Source organism: Pan troglodytes, chromosome 11 (genome assembly GCF_028858775.2).
Source record: "Pan troglodytes isolate AG18354 chromosome 11, NHGRI_mPanTro3-v2.0_pri, whole genome shotgun sequence".
NCBI classification, from domain to species: domain Eukaryota; kingdom Metazoa; phylum Chordata; class Mammalia; order Primates; family Hominidae; genus Pan; species Pan troglodytes.
Window position 1 is genome coordinate 72727541 of NC_072409.2, and position 26698 is coordinate 72754238.

A 26698-nucleotide genomic window follows, 5' to 3' on the forward strand; every position below is an offset into this window, starting at 1 on the left:
TTGGAGAAGCCCAGAAACACTAACTCACTGACATTTCACAGATTTTAGTCTTCCAACCTTCCTTACATCATCTGTCAAAAGAGGAGTTTTGGTCAGGTTAGTGGTTTTCAATCACTTTTTATCAATATAAACCCTTAAAGACTGAAATATTATGTGGAATTGCAAATTACAAGGTATATATTTTGCATATGTATATGTATAAAATTATTTTATGTATGTAATTCATAACACTAACTTATTATAAATAAATCAATGAGAACAATCTGGCTATTTGGAATAACACCTGAACTTTAAAACTGGGATTGTAAACAGCAATTGAAGTTTTTATCAGTCTCATCATTGAATTTATTTTTGTATTTTATTTGTTTTGACAATGTTGGAATGTTACAATTAAATGCATACAAGTCATACCAGTGTTTAAATGGTCTGTTTTGCAATTTCAGAAGTATTTTCAATTGAACTGAATCAGAACCTTGAAAGAGGTGGTAGAAACTGTTAACACCAAAGTTAAATCAATGCCAAAGTATATGAACTGTCATACACCATTATTAGTAAGCTTCCAACTGAGAGTAAGTTCATGCTCATGTGCCTAAGTCAGTCATATTCACTTCTTTTATAGGGATATATGTTTCTAATATTCTTTATATCATCAAGAAATATTTAAAATAGTAATTTATATACTTTACATATTTTAGTGCCTTTGCTTGTTAGAAATCCAAAAATTTTCCACCAGTCAGTTTTACAGATATTTATGCTTAGCATATTATATTCAAAGACTTAGTTTGTGTCATTCCCCATAAAATATCTGTAGTTGTAAGTCCTGTGACATTATAACCCTAACATGCCAAACTGAACTTGTTCCACTTGTTAAATATATCAGGTAGTGGAATCATATTGTGTTTGGAATATGCTTAGTTAATGAGGTTTATTTTATAAACAAACATACATCTGCATTTTCATTTGAAATAATCATATAATACATGTGCGTATTTTGATTAACATACCTAGTTAGGTTCCCTACGAAATGTGAATTATACTATTCTAGGCCATTAGAATCACAGATAATTCCCAAACTAGAAAATATAAAGAGAACACTTATTTGTGTGGCTTGTCCAGCTCTATTTGAATATCCTGGCATACAGCATCAGGGCTCATCTACACAATACATAGTTGAATATATTTTAGTAACCTTTTTTTTTTTGAGACAAAGACTTGCTCTGTCACCCAAGCTGGAGTGCAGTGGCGCAATCTCCTCTCACTGCAACTTCTTCCTCCTGGGTTCAAGCGATTCTCCTGCCTCAGCCTCCTGAGTCGCTGGGATTACAGGCACATGCCACCATGCCCAGCTAATTTTTGTATTTTTAGTAGAGATGGGATTTCACCATGTTGGTCAGGCTGGCCTCAAACTCCTGACCTCGTGATCTGTCCGCCTCAGCCTCCCAAAGTGCTGGGATTACAGGCGTGAGCCACTGCACCCGGCTTTTAGTAACCATTTTATTTCTTTTTTTTTTTTTTTTTTTTGAGACGGAGTCTTGCTCTGTCACCCAGGCAGGCTGGAGTGCAGTGGCTCAATCTCGGCTCACTGCAAACTCCGCCTCCCGGGTTCATGCCATTCTCCTGCCTCAGCCTCCCCGGTAGCTGGGACTACAGGCACCCGCCACCATGCCCGGCTAATTTTTTATTTTTATTAGAGACGGGGTTTCACCATGTTAGCCAGGATGGTCTCGATCTCCTGACCTCGTGATCCACCCGCCTTGGTCTCCCAAAGTGCTAGGATTACAGATGTGAGCCACCGTGCCCGGCCTTTAGTAACCATTTTAATACAAGCTTTAGCTCCTGTGTGTCACATCATTTTTCAGACTGATGCTATATTAAAAATGGGACTAAATGCTTAAAATTTTTTTCTATTTTGTCTGTGTACAGTGTTTTTACAAAGTAACACATCTATCTTTTCTTCCATGAAGTTATATAAAAATGAGCAAGGAAAGCTCTGCAATACCTTTTATCTCTGGCCAATTGATTTGTAAAGAAATGCACTAATGGGGGACTTTAAATTACTTCTTCATGTACCTTCTTTTTTATCTGAATTTTATTTTTCACATAAGGATACAAATTTTATTATTCTGCTCCGTGCCGTCATAACATGCTTTGGAATGCCAACAGAGCAGGCTTTAGTAAACTCCACCTTGACCACCTCAGTGTTACAGTATGCTTCTCTATGTGTATTTATTATTCTGTTTTTTTTTTTTTACTTTGGATGATTCTTTAAGTGCATTTTCATTGTCAGATTTTAATTTTGTTTGTGTGTCTGCAAAGGCACATCCTCAAAGCTTGGCCTCCACAGGAAGCATTTTAAGATTCTCTTCCTTATAAGAAATTACAAATGAAATTAAAAATCAAGATTTCTTGAGTTCTCTCCTTCATTAAAAAAATTATTAATTATTTTAGAGATAGGATCTTGCTCTATTGCCCAAGCTCGAGTGCAATGGTGTGATCACAACTTACTGCAGGCTCAAACTACCAGGCTCAAGAGATTCTCCTGCTTCAGTCTCCCAAGTTGCTAGGATTACAGTAGCCTGCCCAGCTAATTTTTTTTTTTTTATTAGTAGAAACAGGCTCTCCCTATGTTGCCCAGACTAGTCTTGAACTCCTGGCCTCAAGCAGTCCTAACACGTTGGCCTCCCAAAGCACTGAGATTACAGGTATGAGCCACTGAGCCCGGCCCCACTTTCACTTTTATTATTCAGAGATTGTGTTTGTTTCCTGGGACCAGATATAGAAGATTTTGCCCCAGGCTTGTCATCTATGAAATAAAATTAGTGCTGCTCTCTCAAATCAAACATGGAGAGGATAAAATAAATGCCTTACAGTGCCCTTTGAAGACACAAAGGAACCAAATCTAATATTTAATTATGATGTTTGTAAACTAGAAGGACAGAGATGGCTAGGTTGTTGGGAGAATTAGCAAAAATTATTTAGTACCAATTAAAGTAACAGAGCTCTGAAATAAAATTTATGTATTTGTAATGTATATTCAGCAAATATTTATTATTTATGTCATGCACTGTCTAGGCTCTAAAATACAATTGATAACAAGATAATCACCCTCTCTTTCCTTCTTAGATCTTACAGTTTTCAGTGTTACAATAAGGAAGTACAAGGTGGTATGGGAGCATATTATGGGAAAAACTAACATGGTTTACCTGGTAAAGGGAAGACCATGTTAGTTTATTTTAAGTTCGTTAGAATATTTATGCCATGAAATTTCATCCACAGTAATTGGGATCCGTATGTTAGAAGCAATTTTCTCAGGTTTCAGAAAACCATCACGTATAGATCATGCATCTTGGTAGAGTCAATGGTTTTGAATTAGCACTGTGTCTGGGTTTACGTATGTCATTAAGTTAAAACTAAGTTCTACATTCAGAACTGATATAGGTTCTAATTACTTTTGGTGCAAAAGTAATTGTGGTTTTTTGCCACAATTAAAATGGCAAAACTATAATTACTTTTGCACCGACCTCATAATATCATTGACTCTCGGAGAGAGCTTAGACCTCAGTTTCAAATGCAGAACTGAATTATTATCTGCTTCATTCACACTCTAGAAATGGATGATTGTGAAATAACTGCAATTGTATTAAAATAGTCACAATGGAATTAGAGAGCTGCTGAATAATAGTTTTAGTACATAAATGTCTCTGCTTCCTCCTCAGAAGCCAAATAGGCTTTCTTATAATGTGTTGATTCAGGTTTAGGATAGCCGGAATGTTATGAATGAGAAAACTGGATTTGGAAAGAAGTCTTCAGTACATATTTAATCTGCCTGATACTGGTAGTAACTTTTTCTCTCACTTTATTAACAAGGATATGTAATAACATATCTTACCTTACTCCCTCCAATTCCTAAACTCGTAATTTCAGACTTAGGTCTTAGTGTTCCTGAATGTGTCACTAATCAATTTTCTGAAAAGCCTTACAGTACCACTAATTTATGAAAGAGGTAGTGTGGGTTTTCTGATGGGCTGCTTTAAGCTGCTGGGGTGTGGCGTTTGTATCACTGTTCCAAGAGAAGAGAGGCAGAAAAAAGGGAGTGGGTGGGTAACCCAAGGCTCCTTTTCACCTACTTTGGGTTTTTCCTGGGGCCAGGCTTGTGTGTGAGACATGTTAAAGCTAAACTTTCAGGTCTTTTTATTATTGCTATAAAAATTTGCATATGGTCCTGTTAGAAAAGGAAGAACAAGGAAAAATAAGCAGATGAAAAACAGGTCCATGGGTAAAGACATTTTCAAGTATTTCTGAGATCAATCACTCCACTTCCTATGTTTTATAGTTAGGGAAACTCAGCCCAACAAAGTAGATATATATTTATTCTTGAAATCAGAAACCAAATAAAAAGTTTTTGTTGTTTATTTTGAATTAACAACAAACTTTTTCTTCCTTTTTCCCCTTTGCTGAAAACATAAGAGAAATCATTTGTTGAATTAATCTAACCTCGGGTAAATAGCAATGACTCTCCCATGATGTGTGATCTCTAGGAGTCTTAACATTTTCTAGGTCTCTAATTCATGCAACAAATATTTCTAAGTGTGCATGTGAGGGTGGGTGGGTGGATGTTAGTGGTGGTAACCACACACATGTATTTAGAATATCCAAGATGCATTTGGCCCTAAGCAATTCCTTCTTCACCTAGTTTCTAAACCCATGTGTATTTCAAGAGAATCTTAATCCATATGTTCCTGATTTACTTTCACTTAGTCATCTGCATGTTGTTGTTAAGAGTCCTTTGATGTGTAAGAAGACTTATGAGCAATTTTTATGGCCTCTACGGGCCTTTGTTCTTTCAAGAGGCAAGATGTGCTTTGCTTGCATGGATGGCACTCTTAGTGTAACAATCCAAAAATTCCCTAAAATTTGGACAGAAGACAGGGAATCCTAATCTGGACCAAAGGCCCATTCTTTTTCTCAAGGCCAAAACTTTAGAGAAAAGGTCTCATCTGACTCAAGAGAGGAATATGCTGTCAGCATTCCAGCATCACTTTATTTTGTGCTTTGATCCTTCTGTGTTGGCGCAAAGTGATTCCTCTTGGCTTTTTGGGAGGGATAGTTTATTAAAATATTATTTTGTGCTTATGATCCCTTCATTTTTTTCTTTCCTCACTTCACATGGGGGACCAGGCCTTTAATAATCCCCTGCCTCAGAGAGTGGTTTTTTTTTTTCTTTTGGTAGGGTTGAGAGCAGAATCCTAAACTTATTAAAGTCATTACCCCATTTAAGTTGTAATTAGGTAGCCCTGAAAGTATGGAGAGAGAGAGAGGGAATTATTTTTTAAGGCAGGGAGTCCAGGAAGGGTCATCCTTTTGGCTGAGATGGCAAAAGAGAATAATAAGTCCATTTGGAATGAGGCTCATATCCCACTTCTGGCAAAGTCCTGGAGAGGTGACAAAATCTCAGAAGCGATGATGAACGGAAGCACTGGGAGTTGCATCCTGAGTTTAGGAGTTCCAAATGTGGTCCAGTTTCCTATATTCCATGCACGGCAGAGAAGCAGCTAAGCTGCCTGTGACCTACAGAAACCTTATGGACTGGCTCACTGGGCATCTCAGGAGGGACCAGTGTGAACAGTGTGAGAATTCCCTGACACTTTGGTGCTACACAACACCTTGGGACCTCTTCTCTCTGTAGGGGCAATAATGACTAACACTGAATTTTCTTCAGTACAGTAGAGTGAAGCTGTTATCAGATTGAAGATGACAAAGAAAATGTGGACATGTGACATACCTGAGTCTGTAATAAGATTTATTTGTGCTACACTCACTTGTATTTATTTATTTATTTATTTGAGTCAGGGTCTTGCTTTGTTGCCCAGGCTGGAGTGCAGTGTCAAGATCACACCTCACTGCTGCCTGAATCTTCCAGGCTCAAGTGATTCTCTCATCTCAGCCTCCCTAGTAGCTGGGACTGCAGGCCACCATGGTCAGCTGTTTTTGTTTGTTTGTTTGTTTGTTTTTCAGCAGAGACAAGGTCTTGCTATGTTGTCCAGGCTCGTCTTGAATTCCTAAACTCAAGCAATCCTCCCATCTCAGCCTCCCAAAGTGCTTGGATTACAGGCGTGAGCTACCACACCCAGCTCTTTTTATTTTTGAATACTATAAATATCAGTCCATCTCCTAGGTGATACTATCAGGCTTTGGACTGGGGGAGGTGGTCAATGATATAAAAGAAGCTGCCCTCCCTGCCTTCAAGTTACTTATAACAGAGTCATAAACAGAGGCAAGGCTGTCACACTGATTTTTGTCAACTTTTATAAAATGCCTTAATAAATTCTAAGCATGATAATAATTGCTTTAAATGGATTATGTCATTTAATCTTTGCAATAATCCTACAAAGCAGAAACTTTTATTATCCTCATTTTACAGATAAGGAAGCTGAGGTTTAGAAAGAGGGCAACTTCCCAAATATCATGCAGCTGGTAAATGATCAAGCCAGGACCTGATCTGAGTCAATTTGATTCTGGTTTCTATGCTCTTAATCCCAATTTTATACTGCTTTTGATAAGCTATAAACTAGTTCCTATAATTAAATATGGTGGAGGACAGGAAGAGGGAGTGACCAAGTTAAAAAAGAAGAGTTCAGTGAAGGCTGGAGTGACCAGGGATGGGCTCATGAGGAGATGAGGTTTAAAATGAGTCATAGAGCAGTAAGCTTGTAATATAACTTAAATACCATCTAATTTGTTCACTGACCTTTACAGATATGGAAACTGAGCCCTCACACATGGACTGAATTCTGACAAGCAGAGGATAAAGGCAGAACAACATGACTCAAGGTATGGAGGTGGGGTTGCTCATAGCATAGTCATTTTTACGGTAAGAAATCAAGCCAGAGTACAACAGAAAGTGATTTGGGCAGAGACGTAAGTTACAGTCAACACTGTAGGACAGTGTGGTGGGCAGAAATTGTAGAGATCTGTGAACTGTAGGCCATAACCCTGGACATTATCTCAAAATATATTTCCGACCTTAGTGTCTTGAGCGTTTGTCAAAAATATTTATTTCTGGATCCCACGATATATCTAAATCAGAAATTTTATCTTGATAGAAGTTGGTTTTCGGCATTTTTCACAGGCCCTCCACTCCAGCATCCTAGTGATTCAGATATTCACTGAAGGTTAAAAACTATTGCTATGGACAGTGGGGTCAGGTACGTGGCAGTCACAGGAGATTCTGGGACAGAGAACAGGCCTATGAGAACTTATTGTGGTAGAACATGGATTGGAGACTATCATGATCAGCCCAGATATGGATGTCATTTAGGATACAGCACAGGGCTTATCGTCTTGGAAATAGCCTAGTGTCTAAGAGAACAAATAGAAACAGCTGAATAAAGCTTCATTTGGAAAACAAAACAAAACAAAACAAAACAAAAAACTAATAGACTTGGTGACCAGATAGAGTGTTCAAATCATTTACTAGTCCTGTCATCTGTAGCTCATAAATAGTTCTCAGCTGCTACTAGCTTTCTCCATTCTCATATCTTAGGCCTACCTTATTGCTGCTGTCTTTCTTGCTATTTTCCCTAATTTAATCCTGTCTGCTGCCCCGTCCCCATGCATTCCTCACTGTTGAGAGAGTGACGATTGTAAAATGCAAAACCTGCCATGTGACTGGTCTGCTTAAAAGTGTTTAACGCTTTTCTGTTGCTCTCAGAATAACTTAAACTTACTTAAAAAGCATACAGGGCCCTTCATGGTTTATTCTTTATGACTTCTGAACTCCTTTTTCTCTTGCCACTCCTTGTACCTCTTGGTCTCAGCTATGCTAAACTTGGATATCCTTTTCACAACTCTGAATCTTTGCACATGCTCTGCTCTCTCTTTCTGGAACACTGTTCCCCTCTCTTCTCTAGTTAACTTAGATTTCATATCCTCCTGTAAGCCTTCCTTGACCACCACCACCCTGCTCCAGATGGGTTTAGGATCTCCTCCTTTGTGTTCCCATTGCACTCTGTTTTTTCACCTAATGTACAAGCTCCTTGAGGGAAGGCCATGTCTTATTGACGATTGTAACCTGGCAGCTAGTATGGTGCCTAGACCATATAGGTCCACATGAAATGTTTGTTCAATGAATGAACAAATGAGTACTCAAAAGAGAAGGAGGAGCCAAAGATTTCACCAAGGTTTCATGCCCCATTACCTGAAGGAATGATAATGTCAGAGCTCTTACTCATCTCTTCAACAAATTCTACCTTAATCTCAAAGAAGATACAGGGTCCTTTTCTTTGTCAGGGCAAAAATGTAGTAACAAAAACTCCAAAATCTAAACCATTTTAACTGTACCTGTTTCTTGAGCACTTAGAAGTTGACAGCTCTTCCAATCAGAGGAATAATGGTCAGATTGTATGTGACAAGACTGAACCTAGTATTATCAATTCTATCTTGGATAAATCATGTTAAGACAGAGGGCTACCCAGTTTTTCATTAAATCGCAGGGTTTTGCCATTTAAAAAGAACCTTTGTTCCACTGGGAGAGGGTAAGGCAGGGAACAGGGTGCCTTGATCCTGGGAAGAAGCAGCAACCTACTTTGTGTGTTGACTTTCTGTTTGTGAGATATATAGTCAGCATTTCTAATGAATCTGCTTGAAGCGGCTGGAATATTATGATTTATAGCACCTTCCCACTCTCTATCATAGCATTTTATTAGATGGATGGGAAGCTGGTAGTAATGAGGTTAGGAATGAGAAAACATCCATCAAGCCCTGCTACATCTTCTCAGGAAAGACAACACACTATCTCATATGTCACAGGCAGTGATCTAGGTCACGATGATATAAAATGCATGATTAAAACCAAGCATTTGACACTAGATAATAGGCATCTAGTTAAAAAATAGCTCTAGTGTTCCCGACTTTTAATTAAACCCAACTCGTAAATATGCACTGTGGTAAATATACTGCAGAACGGGGCTTGTTTATATTCCACCACATAACAATTACCTCCAGAATGGTTGCTTTATTTCACTACATGGTGTTATTAGTCAGGCGATGGACTGAAATACAAATGTTAAGCCAGTGATGTCAGACAGGCATGCCAGAGCAGAATCATCCACCGACTCCTGCTGTCCCCTCCCACCTTCCTTGTTTTCCTCCTCCTTCCCTCTCCAATATCCTTTCACCCTCTCTACAAAGTTATCAATTTAAAATGAAACACATTTAGTCATTTCCAGCAATCTCTCACCATACCTTTGATTGCATCTGTGATAACTGGAAGAGATAATATGTTTTAAATGCAAACTCTGGCATTCAGTAAATCTGTCCTATTAACAGGTTTATTCTTTGACAGAGGATTCATTTCTGAGAAAGTTTTAAAGATATCAAATCTGGAACTAATTAGTAATGCTAATATAAAATTAGATGATGAGGGGGTGGGGAACAGGCTAATAAAGTAGTCTAAAAATTTTTTATTAGGTACTTGGAAATTCTTGGCTGATAGAATGGACCGTGAACGGAGCACTGGTGTAGGATCTGTCTGTCTGTCTGTCTGTCTGTCTATCTATCTATCTATTATCTATCTATCTATCTATCTATCTATCTATCTATCTATCTATCTATCATCTTTTAGAGAAGGGATCTTGCTTTGTTGCCCAGCCTTGTTTTGAACTCCTGGGCTCAAGCAATTCTCCTGCCTTAGCCTCTGAAGTAGCTGGGACTACACACATGTGCCACTGTGCCAAGCCAGGATCTAGATTTAACTCTAACATTAATTGATCATTTGACATTTGTCTTAAGATGAAACTTTGATGAGTTTTCAAATTTGAAAAATGAGGGGATTAGGTAAGACCTTTTCTAATATCGCTTCCCCTCTAGTGTCTATGAATCTGTTAAATCACTGTGTCCAAACTTCAATGTCATACAGATCTCTTTGGGATCTTGTTAAGATGCAGATTTTGATTCAGCAGGTCTGAGATGGGACCTGACATTCTGCATTTCTGACAAGCTCCCAGGAAATGCTGATGCCATTGGTCCACAGACTACACTTTGAGTAGCAAGTTGTTAAAATACAAGGATTATTTTTCACTGTTGCAATTTTTAAACTTCTGGGTCTTTCTTTTTCTCTCTCTCCAGTGTAATTACTTATTATTTATGTAACGTCCATAAAACACCTACCTTCTTTAAATGGTATGATGTTAGAACTGCTATCTTTTGGCTAACAATATTAAGATCATTTCTGAATATATGATTACCCTCATGAAGTTCAGTTCAATTCAGTTAATATTTCTCAAGTGTCACAATCTAATTTAGTAACCTATCCTTGTGATCAGACAACTCTCTGTCAAAGCAATTTCTCATCCCTTTAGATCCAACATGTTCACATTTAAGCTCTTCTATCTTTCTCTGATTTCAAAGGAGATGAGGAACAGCTGATCACCTGTGGAAGTCATTTGTCCTAAACTGTCATGGACAGACCATGTGCCTTACAGCAAGAAAATTCTGTGAATAAACAGGAAGCCAACCAGCCAGGCGTGTCCCCTAAGACTTATGTCTCCCCAGAATGGAGGAGCAAATGGTTTCATACCCAGGATAGTCAAGCTGTTAACCAGCCACAAACAACTGTGTCTGGGTTGTTCTGTGCTGCCTGTGTGCACTTGGAATAAGGAGAGTGTATTAGTCTGTTCTGAGGCTGCTGTGAAGAACTACTGGCGAGTGGGTGATTTATAAAAGAAAGAGGTTTATTTGACTCACAGTTCCACATGGCTGGGGAGGCCTCAGGAAACTTACAGTCATGTCAGAAGGCACCTCTTCACAGGGTGGCAGGAGAGCAAATGAGAGCCAAGTGAAGAGGGAAGCCCCTTGTAAAACCATCAGATCTCATGAGAACTTACTATCACAGGAATAGCATGGGGGAAACTGCCCCCATGATTCAATTACCTTCTACCAGGTCCCTCCCATGACTCCTGGGGATTATGGAAACCACAATTCAAGATTAGGTTTGGGTGGAGACACAGCCAAACCATATCAGAGAGTTTCTTCCTGCATGAGATTTAACTTATTATTTTATTTCTTTTTAATGTGAAGATCACACCTCTATTCTCCTTTCCTTTATTTTCATTCAGTTTTGATGTGATTGCCATAATTATGTGTCAGCTATTACCGAGCACATTCTCATTACTCCATTTTTTGCTAGGATTGCTGGTACTGCATACCCTTTTGTTGATTAGTGAACTCTGAGGAGACTTCCTTGCACATGTCATGCTTTAGAGACAGTCTGATTTTACTTGATGAGTGATACTCAAAAGAACTATTATTTTGAACCAATTCACAAAATTAACATGTGATTTCAATTGGATTTTCCTAATGCAGTATGCATTTTCCATTGCTGAATGTGTTATTGCTAGGAAAAAAATATCAGTCATTATTTAACAAGAATACCAAAAAGAAAGAAAACAGCTATGAATCAATATTGTGCTTTCAGCTCTTAAAGATAGGAACCATGGTTTTTTTAAATTCTCTTTTTCTTTTTCTTTTTGAGACAGAGTCTCATTTTGTTGCCCAGACTGGAGTGCAGTGGTGCAATCTTGGCTCATTGCAATTTCTACCTACCATGTTCAAGTGATTTTCCTGCCTCAGCCTCCCAGGTAGCTGGGATTACAGGCATGTCACCACACCCAGCTAATTTTTATATTTTTAGTAGAGACAGGGTGTCACCATGTTGGCCAGGCTGGTCTCGAACTCCTGACCTCAGGTGATTCATCCACCTCAGCCTCCCAAAGTGCTAAGATTACAGGCATGAGCCACCGCGCCCAGCCGAATTTTCTTTTCTTTAAAGGTAATTCTGAGTTCTTTATTGTTCTCAAACATACCTTCTAAATGTACCTTCTCGGAGATGTCTCAAAAACTTTCTTTTATACATAGCCCTGGTCCAGCACAGAATTTCACTGACATCTAGTCATTCCCCAACTTTCTGGATTATGCTTTAAAAAAAACTTTTAAGTTCAAGGCTACATGTGCAGGTTTGTTATATAGGTAAATTCATGTCACAGGGGTTTGTAGTACAGATTATTTAATAATGCAAGTATTAAGCCTAGTACCCATTAGTTACTTTTCCAGGTCCTCTCCCTCTTCCCATCTTCCACCCTCAGGTAGGCCCCAGTGTCTGTTGTTCCCTTCTATGTGTCCATGTGTTCTCATCATTTAGCTCCCATTTATAAGTAAGAACATGTGACATTTGGTTTTCTGTTCCTGCATTAATTTGCTAAGGATAATGGCTTCCAGCTCCATCCATGTTTTTGCAAAGGACATGATCTTGTTCTTTTTATAGCTGCATAGTATCCATGTAGCCAAAAAGCACTTGTACCCCAAAAGCTATTGAAATTTAAAAAAAAATTGAAAAGAAGAAAAAAATGAAAACATTTTTCAAAATAATAGAAAAAATGATAAAGTATAATTTGCAAAATTAAAAACCCATATAACTGTACAACACAAAGAATAAGCCTAATGTAAAATCCTATGGACTTTAGTTCATAATGTATCAATATTGGTTCATCAATTGTAACAAGTATACTATAGTAATGGAAGATGTTAATTATATGGAAAATTGTGTATGGGGTGCGTGTTGTGGGAAATGGGAGAGTAAATGAGGGTGGAAGACAAAGGTGTTATTGGGAGCTTACCATACTTTCTGCTCAGTTTTTTCTGTAAACCTACAACTGCCTGAAAGTCAAGTTTATTATTTTTACAAATATATAAACTCTATCATGATCCACACAATGTTTATTACAAATTGTCCCATTCTTGAATATAGATAGCTGAACTGTTTTCCATTTTACACAAAGAACTTTGCAAATTCAGCTTCAATTTCCATTTTTGATTAAAAAATGTCAGTACCTAAGCACCTTTCCAGAAATTCTCAGGCAGCCACTAAAAGACCAGCATGCTTCAAAAATCTTCTCAACTCTTTAGAATCTTCCCGAGTCCTTCCCCACATCACTCTTCATGTTTCAGCAAGCTTATACTTCTTTTAGTACCCCAAACACGACAGGTTCTATACTGCCTTGGCATATTTTGGAATTTTTCTCTTCATTTTCTTCAAAGAGCTGGTTCTTTCTGGTTTTCCGGGTCTGGATTTCATTGTTACCCCGTGATAAGGTCTTCTCAGACCTTTTAATCTACATTTGAGCTACCCTGAGCCCTGTATCCCCACCCCAATTATTTTCTATTATTGTATTTTGTTGCCTTCGTACCACTTATCACAATTTTTAATTACTGTTTTATTTTCTTACTTATTCACCATTGTTCCTGCCCACTAGACTATAAGATCCCTAAGAGTCTGGAACCATAGATTTTGTTCATTAGTAATTACCCAGCACCCTGAGCACTGCTAGGCACAGCGTAGAAGGTCAGCAATAGGGCAATTGATGGAGAAAATGATTTTAATATAAGATATGCAGGAGATAAAATACTAAAAGTATATGTCATTAATCACCTTTTTTGGTAATTAATTTGACAAGCTTAATAAAATGGACAGTTTTATTAAAGAAAATGTGAATTGCTAAAAATAATTTAAGAGGGAATAGAAAATTTGAATAATCACAGAATAAATTAAGAAGGTTGTTAAAGAACCAACTCTGAAGAAAATACCAGGTAAAGAATATTTTAAGGATAATTTTCCCCAAACCTTCAAGAAAAAAGCAATTTCTGTATTATTTTAAATGTTATTGAGCTTAGGAAAAGATGAATTGATCCCCAATTCAAATTTTATGAATAAAAAATATAGCCAGTTCACTTAAGAACAAAGATTCAAAAATCCTAAATAAATAATAGTAATTCCAATATAGACTGTATTAAAATAATCTGCTATTAATATTTTATTAAGTTTAGAAAAAGATGAATTGTTCCCCAGTTCATTTTATGAATTGCAAAAATAGCTAGCTTACTTAGGAATAAAGATTCAAAAACCCTAAATAAATAATATCGACTCAAATACAACATTATATTAAAATACTAATACATTGTGCACATGCTGACTTTATCTGAGACCTGCAAAGAAAATGTAAAAGTAAAAAATTTATTAAAACAATTCATCATATTAACAGAACAAAGAAAGAAAAATTTTGTGATCATCTCAGTGTATGCTAACAGGCATTTGTGAAATTCGATTTCACTGTATGAAGAAAATGTTTTGTGAAATAGTAATAGAAGGATATATATTTGGTATGAAGGAAAGTATTCTAAACCTAATGCAAGTATTCAAACTAAATGTGAAAAACTAAAGGAAGTATAGAGTAAGATTTGAAAGTACATTTTCCCCCTATAAGTCTCAATTTCCTTATCTGTAAAATAGAAATAAAAAAGAGCATCTACTTTATAGGGTTGTGGTGAAGATTATATAATGTTTGTAAATAGCTTAGCACAGTACCTCGCACATAACAGAAATTAAATTTGCATTTATTTTCCCTGTTTATTATTAAAATACTGAGGGTAGTTTCATTTTGAATAAGTATATAGATGCTTAAGGCAACTTAAAAGGAAAGGAATGAAGCAAGATGGTCAGAAAAGAGTGTGATACTTGATTTTGGGTTGTGAGAGCCCAGAATAGTGAAGCTAAGGAGGGAGGGCCTTGGATTTAGAAATTCACATTCCCAAACCTTGACATTGAATGTCCTCATACTAAATCCATAGCCTGGGAAATGCTGAGGCCAGTTGACTAGGGAAGAGGAACTATCATGGGAGTTACTCTGAGAAAGAACCAAAACACTGAATGCATTTGGCTTACCTAATTAAGCCAAACAAGGTATGTGTGTGGAGTCCTCACCTGCCCAGACTTTTTGAGAATCAAAATCATGTTGTCTGTGCCTTGAGACCTTGCTTGATAGTTGTTTAGTTATAGTGGAGATAGTTTTGGGCCAATTTGGTGGTTTAAAATCTCATACTCCATTTGATACTGTTTTCTAGGGAAGATGCTTTTGTGATATATCCCAGCATGCTGATGACCCCAAGGAGGACCACTGGATACCTAGCAAGGTAAGAAAGAGAATAGTTTTTATTCCAAGATTTTTAGGTTTGAGGCTGGCCTAGGTAGGACAGGTTGGGCTGGGGATGCTGGAGAGTTATCATCCCTGTGACAAATATATGCCTACTAGTAACGCAGGTCAATATTATTATTTAGCTTTGTTTTAGAATTTTTAGTCAGTAATATAATACAAGAAAAGGAAACTGTAAAAGTAATCATGTAATTCTTATTATTTATAATTATGGATTATTAATTATATTAGAAATAGAATTATTTTTAATTTGTAGGATTGTTTACCTGGAAAAACTAAAAGAATTGATTGTAAAGCCCTGAGGTCTAATAGTAGAAACAGAGTTCAATAAGGGAACTCTCATATACAAGAATTCATAGAGTTCTTACAGCTCAGCAATAACTATCAAAAATATGAAGGAAAAAATGCCATTCAGAATAACAACATAAATTTATTTAAATGAAATTTGGAAGATCTCTTTTTAAAAAGTGCAAAACATTTAGTAAAAGACAAAAGAATTAAGTAGTTATCTACCCTATTCTCAGATAGGAAGAATCGGGATTTAGATACCAGAGTTTCCTCATTTTATATCAGTTATGTAAGGCCAATAGTATAGTGCATTTTTGGCTCTACCTGATGAAATGATTTGCAGTTATACAATATGATGAGCTGTAATAACAGCTATAATATCAATATAGAGAGGATAAGAGGTTTCATATATGCACTATCAAATATTAAAGTAAGTGATAAATCTGCAATCAAAATAGTGTGTCAAGATTAGATCTATTAACAGAATAAAATCTAGTAATTAACACATGTATATATTAAAAACTGTATAGTAAGCAGAGGCTGGGTGTGGTGGCTCACACCTGTAATCGCAGCACTTTGGGAGGCTGAGGTGGGTAGATCATTTGCGACAAGGAGTTTGAGACCAGCCTGGCCAACATGGCAATACCCCATCTCTACTGAAAACACAAAAATTAGCCAGGTGTGGTGGTGGGAGGTGGAGGTTGCAGGAGCTGGAGATTGCAGTGAGCTGAGATCGTGCCACTGCACTCCAGCCTGGGCAACAGAGTGAGACTCCAACTCCCCCCAAAAAAACCCCAAAAATAAACAAAAAAAAAAGTGTATAGTAAGCAGAAATTATATTTAAAAAGGTGCTGGAAATTTGGTTAATTAGTAAGGACAACGTAAAAAAAAATCAAACCATACTTTACATTATATGATGAAATAACATTTAAATTTCAGATAGTTTATATATGTAAATATTAAAAATTAGATTACAAAGGTTACATTATAACCTTTAATTTATATGATATATAAAATATGCACTGTATTATATAAACTTTATATTAGGATGTATTATAAATTTATATGAATCAAAGATGTGGAAATCTTTTATAAACTTAATTCTTTCTTAAAAAATTATAAAATAAAACAGATGATTCAGATTCTGTAACTATTTAACGTTTCCTTAAATTCTTAAATTTAAACTTAGGAAATTGAAATTTAAAATTAAATTTAAGAAAGTATACATTCTTAAAACTCACCGTAGTAAAGAAGATATGAGGACCTGGAGGAAAGCCAGAGAGACAGCTATTATATGGGTTAAAATTAGCAAAGACAATTCTTCAGAGTCTCTGGAGATTGATCATGGGGCTTGCTACATATTGAGGAATATTTAATAAGATCTATGGACTCTTTCATGAAGGTGTGGCAATTGAGTTAGGGACTGCCCCTGTTTATTTACAACTCTGTGTTCTGGAAAAGCTGTTCTATTCAGCAGCAGTTGAGTGCTAGATCCCATATCCCTCAACTTCCTTGGGTAGGAGAGCTATTCTTGGTAGATTGGGGAGCTGGTAAACATTGGCAAATCCGATTTTTCACAGCCCTGTGCTACAGAAGACGATATGAGTGGGTGGCAGCAGTGTCCATTCCTCCATTTCCAACTCTTATGAGGTATATAGTATCCGGATGAGGAAACTGGTGAAAAATACAGTCCCTCAATTCTACACAGCTCTGTGTTGTGGGAGAGCTGCTCTACTGGGGTTGGCATCCAAGTGTCAGATCCCATCATCCCCAACTCCCTGGGGCAGAAAAGCCAATCTGGTTAAATAGTAAGATGGCAAAACTCAGCAAATTTTATGCTCTTTGACTCTGGGCTGCAGAAGGTCTATACAGGGCTGTGATGGCAACTGGGTGGCAGAACCCCACCCCCACTATCCTCACACTCACATACAACTGCTCCGTAGAGAGGATCCAGCTAGAGCGGTCAGTAAGTTCACTATTCTCTCTCAGCTCCTGCTTCATAACAAAATTTCTGCTTAGGGAAAGGGGAGAGTTAGAGAAATGCTGAAAGACTGGCTGTGACCCATCTGTGCCAAAGATCCCCACATTATTTCAATCAGACTGTGGAACAATTTATGCCTCAGGGTATTGAAGCAATAGAGTGATCAGCTAGCAATAAATGATGGATAACAGCTGGGTTGATACCAATAGAGTCAGACCTGGCACAATCTTAACAGAGAGATTAAGTGAAGAAGAAAGTCAAAGAGAGCGTTGCAAAAACCATAGTTTTCCCTGGTGACTAGGAAGACTGTGCACATGCCCAGGGCTGCCTGCATTGAAGAGCAACCAGAGAGACAGAACCATTAAGCTATAAGTTCCTGGCTGTATGCAGGGAAACTCACATACTTTGTAAACCATGAAAGCAATCTCCACCCCATTCACAGATTGAAGAGTAAAAGGTGAAAACCTCACTGGTTCACGGGGCTTGTTAAAACCTCTGATCAATCAGTGTCTGATCACTAAATGGTGATAACACAGGATAACCTTCTAGGAAGCCAGGCCAAAAGATAAAAATAAAGAAAAAATATTTGAGTAGGAACATCAGAGGCTGTATGCTGCAGAAAAAGTAGACTTTACTGAACTAGCCCAGCCTAGCCATTAAGCAAATATAAAACAAACAGCAAGAGAAGCCTCAACTAGCTTGTGGAGGTGAGTATTATCAGTATGCAGAGCTGCTGCTATAGACAGACGCAGAGCAAGATGGCGGAATAGAAGGCTCCACCGATCATCCCCTCTGCAAGGACGCCAAGTTAATAACTATCTACACAGAAGAAACACATTCATAAGAACCAAAAATCAGGTGAGCCCTCACAGTACCTGGTTTTAATGTCATATCGCTTGAAAGAGGCACCAAAGAGATAGAAAAAACAGTCCTGAATTGTGGATGCCACCCACCTTCCCCCGAGGCAGCTGCAGCAGTGGATGGTGTGGAGAACATCTCTGGGCACTGGGGGAGAGAGAACACAGCACTTATGAGTCATTGAACTCCGTGCTGCCCTGTGAGAGCAGAAGGGAAAACTAGACCAAACTCAGCTGCTGCCTGCCCATTGAGGGAGCATTTAAATCAGGCCTGGCCAAAGTGGAATCACAGTGGTCCGCCAAACTTGAGCTTTCATTAACCTTACCACCATGGGCTACAGTGCCCTGTGTCTCTAAATGAACTTGAAAGGCAGTCTAGGCCATAAGGACTGCAACTCCAACTCCTAGGTGCTTCCTAGTGCTGAGCTAGGCTCAGACACAGTGGACTGGGGTCGGGGGCACATGACATACTGAGACACCACCTGGGGCAACAAAGGGAGTCCTGGCATTACCCTTTCTCTAACCCCAGGCTGCACAGCTCACAGCTCCAAAAGAGACCTCTTTCTTCCACTTTAGGGGAGGAGAGGGAAGAGTCAGGAGGACTTTCTTTTGCATCTTGGATATCAGCTCAGCCGCAGGGCAGCAGTCAGAGTTGTGAGGCCCCCATTCCAGGCCCTAGCTCCAAGGTGACATTTCTAGACATACTCTGGGCCAGAAGGGTACCTGCTACCTTGAAGGAAAGGACCCAATCCTGGCAGCATTCATTATCTGCTAACTGAAGAGCCCTTGGGCCCCAAATAAGCAGCAGGGATAGCCAGGTACTACATCAATGACCTTGGGTGAGCCTCTGATACTTTAACTAGTTTCAGGTGAGACACAGCACATTACCAACTGTGGTGGCTACGTGGCAAAACTCCTTTTGCTTGAGAAAAGCAGGGGGAAATGTGAAGGAGGATTTGTCTTGCACCTTAGGTAACAGCACACAGCCACAGGGGTGTAGAACACCAAGTGGGTTCTTGGGGTTTCTGATTTCAGAACTTGACTCCTGGATAGCATTTCTGGACCTGCCCTGGGCCAGAGGGGAGCCCACTACCCTCAAAAGTGAGTCCCACACCAGGCAGCATTCACAACAAGCTGACTTAAGAGTCCTTGGGCCTTAAGGGAACATTGGTGGTAATCTGGCAGTACTCATCATGGCCTGGGGTGGTGGTGGCTTCAGGGTGAGGCTTCTCTGCCTTTGAAAATGGGAGGGAAGAGTGGAAAAGACTGCATCTTGTGGTTTGACTGCCAGCTGATGCACTGTACAATAGAACACCAGGCAGACTTCTAAGGTTTTTGGCTCTAGTTCCTGACTTCTGGATGACACGTCCAAACCCACTTAGGGGCTAGGGAACTTCACTGCTCTGAAAGGAAGGACACAGTCCTGGCTGGCTTTGACCCAGCTGATTGTAGAGCCCCAGGGCCCAAAGCAAACATAGGCAGTAGCCAGGGAATGATTACAGCAGGCATTGAGTGAGACCCAGTGATGTACTGGCTTCAGGTATGACCCAGTGCCGTCATAGCGGTGGTGGCCACAGGAGTGTTTGTGTTACTCCACCTCCAGCTTTAGATGGCTCAGAACAGAGAGAAAAAGAGACTGTTTGTTTGGGATACAGTAAGGGAAGAGAACAAGAGTCTCTGCCTGGTATTCCAGAGAATTCTCCCAGATCTTGTCCAAGATCATCAAGGCGATACCTCTATGAATCTGCAAGAATCACAGCATTACTGGGCTTAGGGGTGCCTCTTAATGTGGATGTAGGTTAGAACGCAACACTCAAGTCCTTTCAAATATCTGAAAAGCCTTCCCAAGAGGGACAGGTACAAATAAGCCGAGATAGTGAAGACTACAATCAATATCTAATTCTTCAGTGCCCAGACAGTGAAGACTAAAATCAATGCCTAACTCTTCAATGCCCAGACACTGAAGAACATCTACTAGCATCAGCATCATCCAGGAAAACATGACCTCACCAAGTGAACTAAATAAGGCACCAGAGACCAATCTTGGAGAAACAGATATGTGACATTTCAGACAGAGAATTCAAAATAGCTGTGATATGGTTTGGCTGTGTCCCCACCCAAATCTCATCTTGAATTGTAACTCTCATAATTTCCATGTGTTGTGGGAGGGACCCGGTGGGACGTAACTGAATCATGGGGGCAGGTCTTACCCATGCTATTCTCATGATGGTGAATAAGTCTTATGAGATCAGATGATTTTATAAAGGGGAATTTTCCTGCGCAAGCTTTTCTCTTGTCTGATGCCATGATTGTGAGGCCTCCCTAGCCAGGTGGAACTGAGAGTCCACTAAACCTCTTTTTTTTTTTTTGTAAATTGCCCAGACATACGTGTCTTTATCAGCAGCATGAAAATGGACTAATACAAGCTGTTTTGAAGAAACTCAAAGAAATGCAAGAAAACACTGAAAAGGAATTCAGAAGTCTATCAGATAAATGTAACAAAGATATTGAAATAATTAAAAAGAGTCCAGCAGAAATTCTGGAGCTAAAAAATGCAATTGGCATACTGAAGAATGCATGAAAGAACTTTAATAGTACAATTGGTCAATCAGAAAAATTAGTGAACTTGAAGACAGGCTATTTGAAAATAGTCAGAGGAGACAGAAAAATGAAGGATATGTACAGGATCTAAAAAATTGCCCCAAAAGGGAAAAACTAACAGTTATTGGCTTTAAAGAGGAGTTAGAAAAAGATATATGGCCAGGCATGGTGGCTCACACCTGTAATCCCAGCACTATGGGAGGCCATGGCAGGTGGATCATCTGAGGTCAGGAATTTGAGACCAGCCTGGTCAACCATAGCCAACATGATGAAATCCTGTCTCTACTAAAAATACAACAACAACAAAAAATTAGGCAGACATGGTGGTACATGCCTGTAATCCCAGCTACTTGGGAAGCTGAATTACTTGAATCCAGGAGGTGGAGCTTGCAGTGAGGTGAGATTATGCCACTGCACTCCAGCCTGGGCGACAGAGCAAGACTCTGTCTCAAAAAAAATAAATAAAATATAAAAATAAAAAAGAGCGAGATGTGGGTAGAAAGTTTATTCAAAGGAATAATCACAAAGAACTTCCAAAACCTAGAGAAATATATCAATATCCGAGTAAAAGAAGGTTATAGAACACTGGGCGGATTTAACCCAAAGAAGACTACCTCAAGGCATTTAATAATCAGACTCCCAGAAGTTAAGGTTAAAGAAAGGATCCTAAAAGCAGGAAAAGAAACAACATGAAATGGAGATCCAATACATCTATCAGCAGACTTTTCAGGTCAAGAGACAATGTCATGACATTTAAAGTGCTGAAGGAAAACAGCTTTTACCCTAGAATAGTATATCTGACAAAAATATTCTTCAAATATGAAGGAGAAATAAAGACTTTCCCAGACAAACAAAAGCTGAGGGAATTTATCAATATCAGACCTGTCTTAAATGCAAAAGGGAGTACTTCAGTCAGAAAGAAAAGGATGTTAATGAACAATAAGAAATCATCTAAAGGTACAAAACTCACTGGTAGTATTAAGTACCTAGAAAAACACCACTGTAACTGTGGTGTGTAAACTACTCTGATACTCATTACAAAGACTAAATGAAGAACCAATCAAAAATAATAACTACAACTTTATAAGACATAGTACAATAAGATATAAATACAAATAACAAAGTTAAAAAGCAGGGGAATAAAGTTAAGGCACAGAGTTTTTATTAATTTTCTTTTTGCTTATTAATACAAACTGTGTTGTTATCAGGTTAAAATAATTAGTTATAAGATAGTATTTGCAAGCCTCATGGTACCCTCTAACCAGAAAAATATACAATAGATACACACACACAAAAAAGAAATTATATCACCAGATAAAAATCACATTCACTAGAGGAAGACAGGAAGAAAAGAAAGAAGGAAGAGAGGACCACAGAACAACCAGAAAATAACAAGATGGCTAGAGTAAGTCTTTACTTATTAATAATAACATTGAATGTAAATAGACTAAACTCTCCAATCAAAAGATACAGAGTGGCTGAATGGATGAAACAAATGAAACCCTTTAATCTGTTGCCTACAAGAAACACTTTACCTAAAAAGACACACATAGATTGACAATAAAGGGATGAAAACTGATATTCTATGCCAAAGGAAACAAAAAGAGTGGAAGTAGCTATACTTACATCAGACAAAATAGATTTCAAGAGAAAAACTATAAGAAAAGACAAAGAGGATCACTGTATAATGATAATGGGGTCAATTCAGCAGGAGGATATAACAATTGAAAATATATATGCACCCAACACTGGAGCATCTAGATATATAAAGCAAATATTATTAGAGTTAAAGAGAGAGATAGGCCCCAATACAATAATAGCTGGAGACATCAACACCCAACTTTCAGCATTGGACAGATGTTCCAGACAGATAATCAATAAAGAAACATCAGACTTAATCTGCATTACAGACCAAATGGATCTAAAATAGATATTTACAGAATTTCATTCAACAGCTGCAGAATACACATTCTTTTCCTCAGCACATGGATCATTCTCAAGGATAGATGGTATGTTAGGTCACAAAACAAGTCTTAAAACATTGAGAAGATAGAAATAATATCAAGCATCTTCGCTGACCACAATGGAATAGGACAAGAAATAACGAGGGATTTTGGAAACTATACAAATACATGGAAGTTAAAAAAAATGCTCCTGAATGACCAGTGGGTCAATGAAGAAATTAGGAAGGAAATTGAAAAATTTCAGAGGGACATTATGTAATGATAAAAAGATTAGTCCAGCAGGAAAATACCAGATCCTAAAGATAGATTCAGCTAAGACTGGAGATCCCAAATTCATAAAGCAGTTACTACATAACATAAGAAATGAGATGGATAGCAATACAGTAATAATGGGGACTTCAGTACTTCACTGACAGTGCTGGATAGGTCATTAAGACAAAAAGAAACAATGGACTTAAACTATACCCTAGAAAAATGGACTTAACAGATATTTACAGAACATTCTACCCAACAAATGCAGAATATACATTTTTTCCATCATCACATGGAATATTCTCCAAGATAGGCCATATGATAGGTCACATAACAAGTCTAAATAAATTTAAGAAAATTTTAATAAATTAAAGAAAATTGAAATTGTATCATGTACTCTCTCAGACCACAGTAGAATAAAACAAAATTAACTCTTGACCTGGCACAGTGGCTTACGCCTGTAATCCCAGCACTTTGGGAGGCTGAGGCAGGTGGATCACAAGGTCAGGAGATGGAGACCATCCTGGCTAACACAGTGAAGCCCCATCTCTACTAAAAATACAAAAAATTAGCTGGGTGTGGTGGTGGGCGCCTGTAGTCCCAGCTACTCAGGAGGCTGAGGCAGGAGAATGGCGTGAACCTGGGAGGCAGAGCTTGCAGTGAGCCGAGATGTTACCACTGCACTCCAGCCTGGGCCACAGAGTGAGACTCTGTCTCAAAAAAAAAAAACAAACAAAACTTTATATTTCATTAAAATGTGATACAAATATTAATAGCCTACTCAGGTATATTTACCACCCAGCTTAAAAAATACTACTAATATTGATGAAACTCATGTTCCATAGTATATGTGTTCTTCTGTAACTTTCTTTTCTTCTAACATTACATTAATATGATTTATCCATATTTACATGTGCGTTTCACTTTTGCTGCTTCCTTGTATTCCATCGTATGACTATACCATAATTTATTTAGTGATCCATTCACCTATCAATGAACATTTAGATTGTATATCTATTAGGATGGGATACACTATGCTAAGCTCAAATCTCAGTGGCCTAAAATAAAATATTTTATATTGGTTTGGATTTTGTATTGCAGATGGTGGAGGTTCTGTCAGTCTGGGTCCCACCCAAGATGTACATTTTATTCTACATGTCCACCATGGGTGGGACCCAGACTGACAGAAACTCCACCATCTGCAATACTCTGGTCACTGTAGCTGGGGAAGTCACTGAGGTAAATCATTTACAGTCTCTTAAAAACTTTTCACCCAGAATTGACCCATGTTCCTTCTATTCAGATTGTACTGGCCATAGAAAATTACATTGCCACATTTAATTTCAAAGGATTAGGTTAGAGCTGTGGAATACTGCCACATACCCATGAGGAGAAGAATTGTAATACTAGCAAACAGCTCTAAGATAATTGCAGGTGGTTTTCAAAGTTTTGTCTTGTGGAGTGGCATTGTTAGGTCATGGGGTATAGACAGTTCAACTTTACTGGATATTATCAGAATGCTCTCCAGAGTTGTATGAGCGTGTACTCCCAGTAGCAATGCATAAAAGTCAACTTTGTGCTGTGTCCTCACCAGCATATTCAGTTTTCTTTTTTGCTATTGTCTTATGCAATGGCACCTCATTGTGGTGTTAATATTTATTTCTCTTACTACTAAGGAGGTGGGGTATCTTTCCAGGTGTTTATTAGCCATTCTTCCTTTTCTATCAATTGCCCATTTAAGTATTTTGTCTGTTTTTCTGAGTTTGTTTTCATTTTTATATTAGTTTATTGGAGTCTGGCAGTTATTTTTGAATAATAATTATTTATGATTATTGGTGTTATAATTATCTTTCCCCAGTCAGCGATTTGTTTTGATGCAAACTTGACTTATGGTCAAGTTTATCAAAAGTTTTTGCTAAGCTTTTTGAGTTCTTTGTGTGTGTGTGTGTGTTTGCATGCATGCAAGTTTACTTAAAAAAAAATCATTACTCTGATGTTGTAAAGATATTTTTCTCTATTTCATTTTACATGATGTACAGTTTTTCTTTCTATATTTAGCTACTTAATTCACCTGGGATTAGTATTTTGCATATAATATGAGGTAGGGATTTGAGTTTGCATTTTTTTCATATGGTTAGCCTACTCTCTCAGCACAAAAGAATAGTCCAACATTTCACTAATTAGCATTGCTTTGTGATGTATGCTTGATATATGTGTAGGAATCTTTCTGGGCCTTTTTTTCTGTTTTGTCTATTTCTCTAAATCTTTATCAATTCCACCATGTCTTATTATTTTAGCTTTATAATAGCTTGACATTTGATAAGAAGTGTGGATCTTTCATATTTATTCAACCAGTACAAAGAAGGCATATACTCTAGTCCAGGTAACTTTCTACATGTTGTAGATATAAAATTGGAAAAAAAAATTCTCCTTTCTGGGAATGTAGAGTCTTTTGAGAAAGTCTGCCTAGTGAACATGTAAATTATAATACAAATGTTAATACTATAATATGTGCATATAATATGTGCTCCCGACACACTCTGTCTGGAATAGGAGAGAAGCAGAAACTATGTGTTCAGAATTTAAAAAAAAATTAGATTACACGATTCCAAATCTATTCCCAAGACATTGTAGCCTTATCTATAAAATCAAGAGTAGTGTTTGAGTAGGTTAAGAATGGACCTCGGGCTGTAGTTTAGATATATCTGACCTAGAGGTGAAAATGATATATTTATTAAATAGATTTTGTATCCTATCATGTCTACTTGGCACAAAGATTCCACAGAGATTCCATTTTGCTGATCTTTTTACTTTCATTGGCTTTAGATCTATTTTACATTCTTCATTATGGACAGGCCATTATGAAAAACTCTTGAGGGTTGATTATATTTGTGCCTAATTCTGTAGGCCTAGAACTAGATTTAGGCCTATAGAATTTAAAAACTTACATGAAAGGAAGGCAACCAGATGATAACTCAAATTTTATTTTTATGAATGTGGCTATAAAGTTGTTGCTTGAGACACTAACAGAATGATAGATTACTTCAAAAGCATTATAGTATCTCATCTAAGGGAATTAATGATTCTAATCAACCCCTTTGTACAGGTACACCCTAGAGGTTTGGGTTGATTTCTATGTTTCACTTTTTAGGAGGGACAAAAGTAAACTGATACATTCTTGGAAGAGAGCCCTAGGTAGATGTGGACTTAAAATTCAGTGAGATTATTGATGAATGAAAGCATAGGGATTATTTTGACAGGAGTGGTAGGTAGTAGGGGGTGGGAAAAACAGGTTATCTTTTGAAGTATTTGTCTTTAAATGGCAGCAATAAGACGAATGGATCATGCCTGATGGAAATTCCTTCTTACTAGCTATGTTCAAACATGGATTCACTAGTAGATCTATTCAGAGAAGTCCTATAGAAGAGATTCAAAAGTACTTGTCAAGATGAATTCTATGATAACACAAACTTCTTGAGATATTATATCGTTTTGCTTCTTTATTAAAACTTTCTTGATGTGCAAATGATACTACCCCATGTTTTGGAGTCTTGTTTTAATTTTTCATTTTTTCCCCTGTTTTGTAAACAATGAAAAATAGAGTTAAATGCCCTTCAACTTCACATATATGTGACTATAACCTTAGTCTAACCTACTAATTCTGTGCTGATCTTGCATTTATCACTTGCCCTCACCGGCCAACCTATTCAGGGC

General features: G+C 37.8%; 1 long non-coding RNA gene across 2 annotated transcripts in view; it reads left to right on the top strand.

The window, feature by feature from the left end:
• Positions 1 to 26698, top strand: part of LOC107976691 (uncharacterized) — a 344614-nt gene that overhangs the window by 111726 nt on the left and 206190 nt on the right. The window contains exons 2-3 of one of the 2 annotated variants that reach the window (XR_001720817.3): positions 6757 to 6831; positions 14953 to 15021. This is a non-coding gene — a long non-coding RNA (uncharacterized LOC107976691). Of the gene's footprint in view, positions 1 to 6725; positions 6832 to 14952; positions 15022 to 26698 lie in introns of those variants that run through there. The other variant, XR_010148704.1, reaches the window with a different exon arrangement.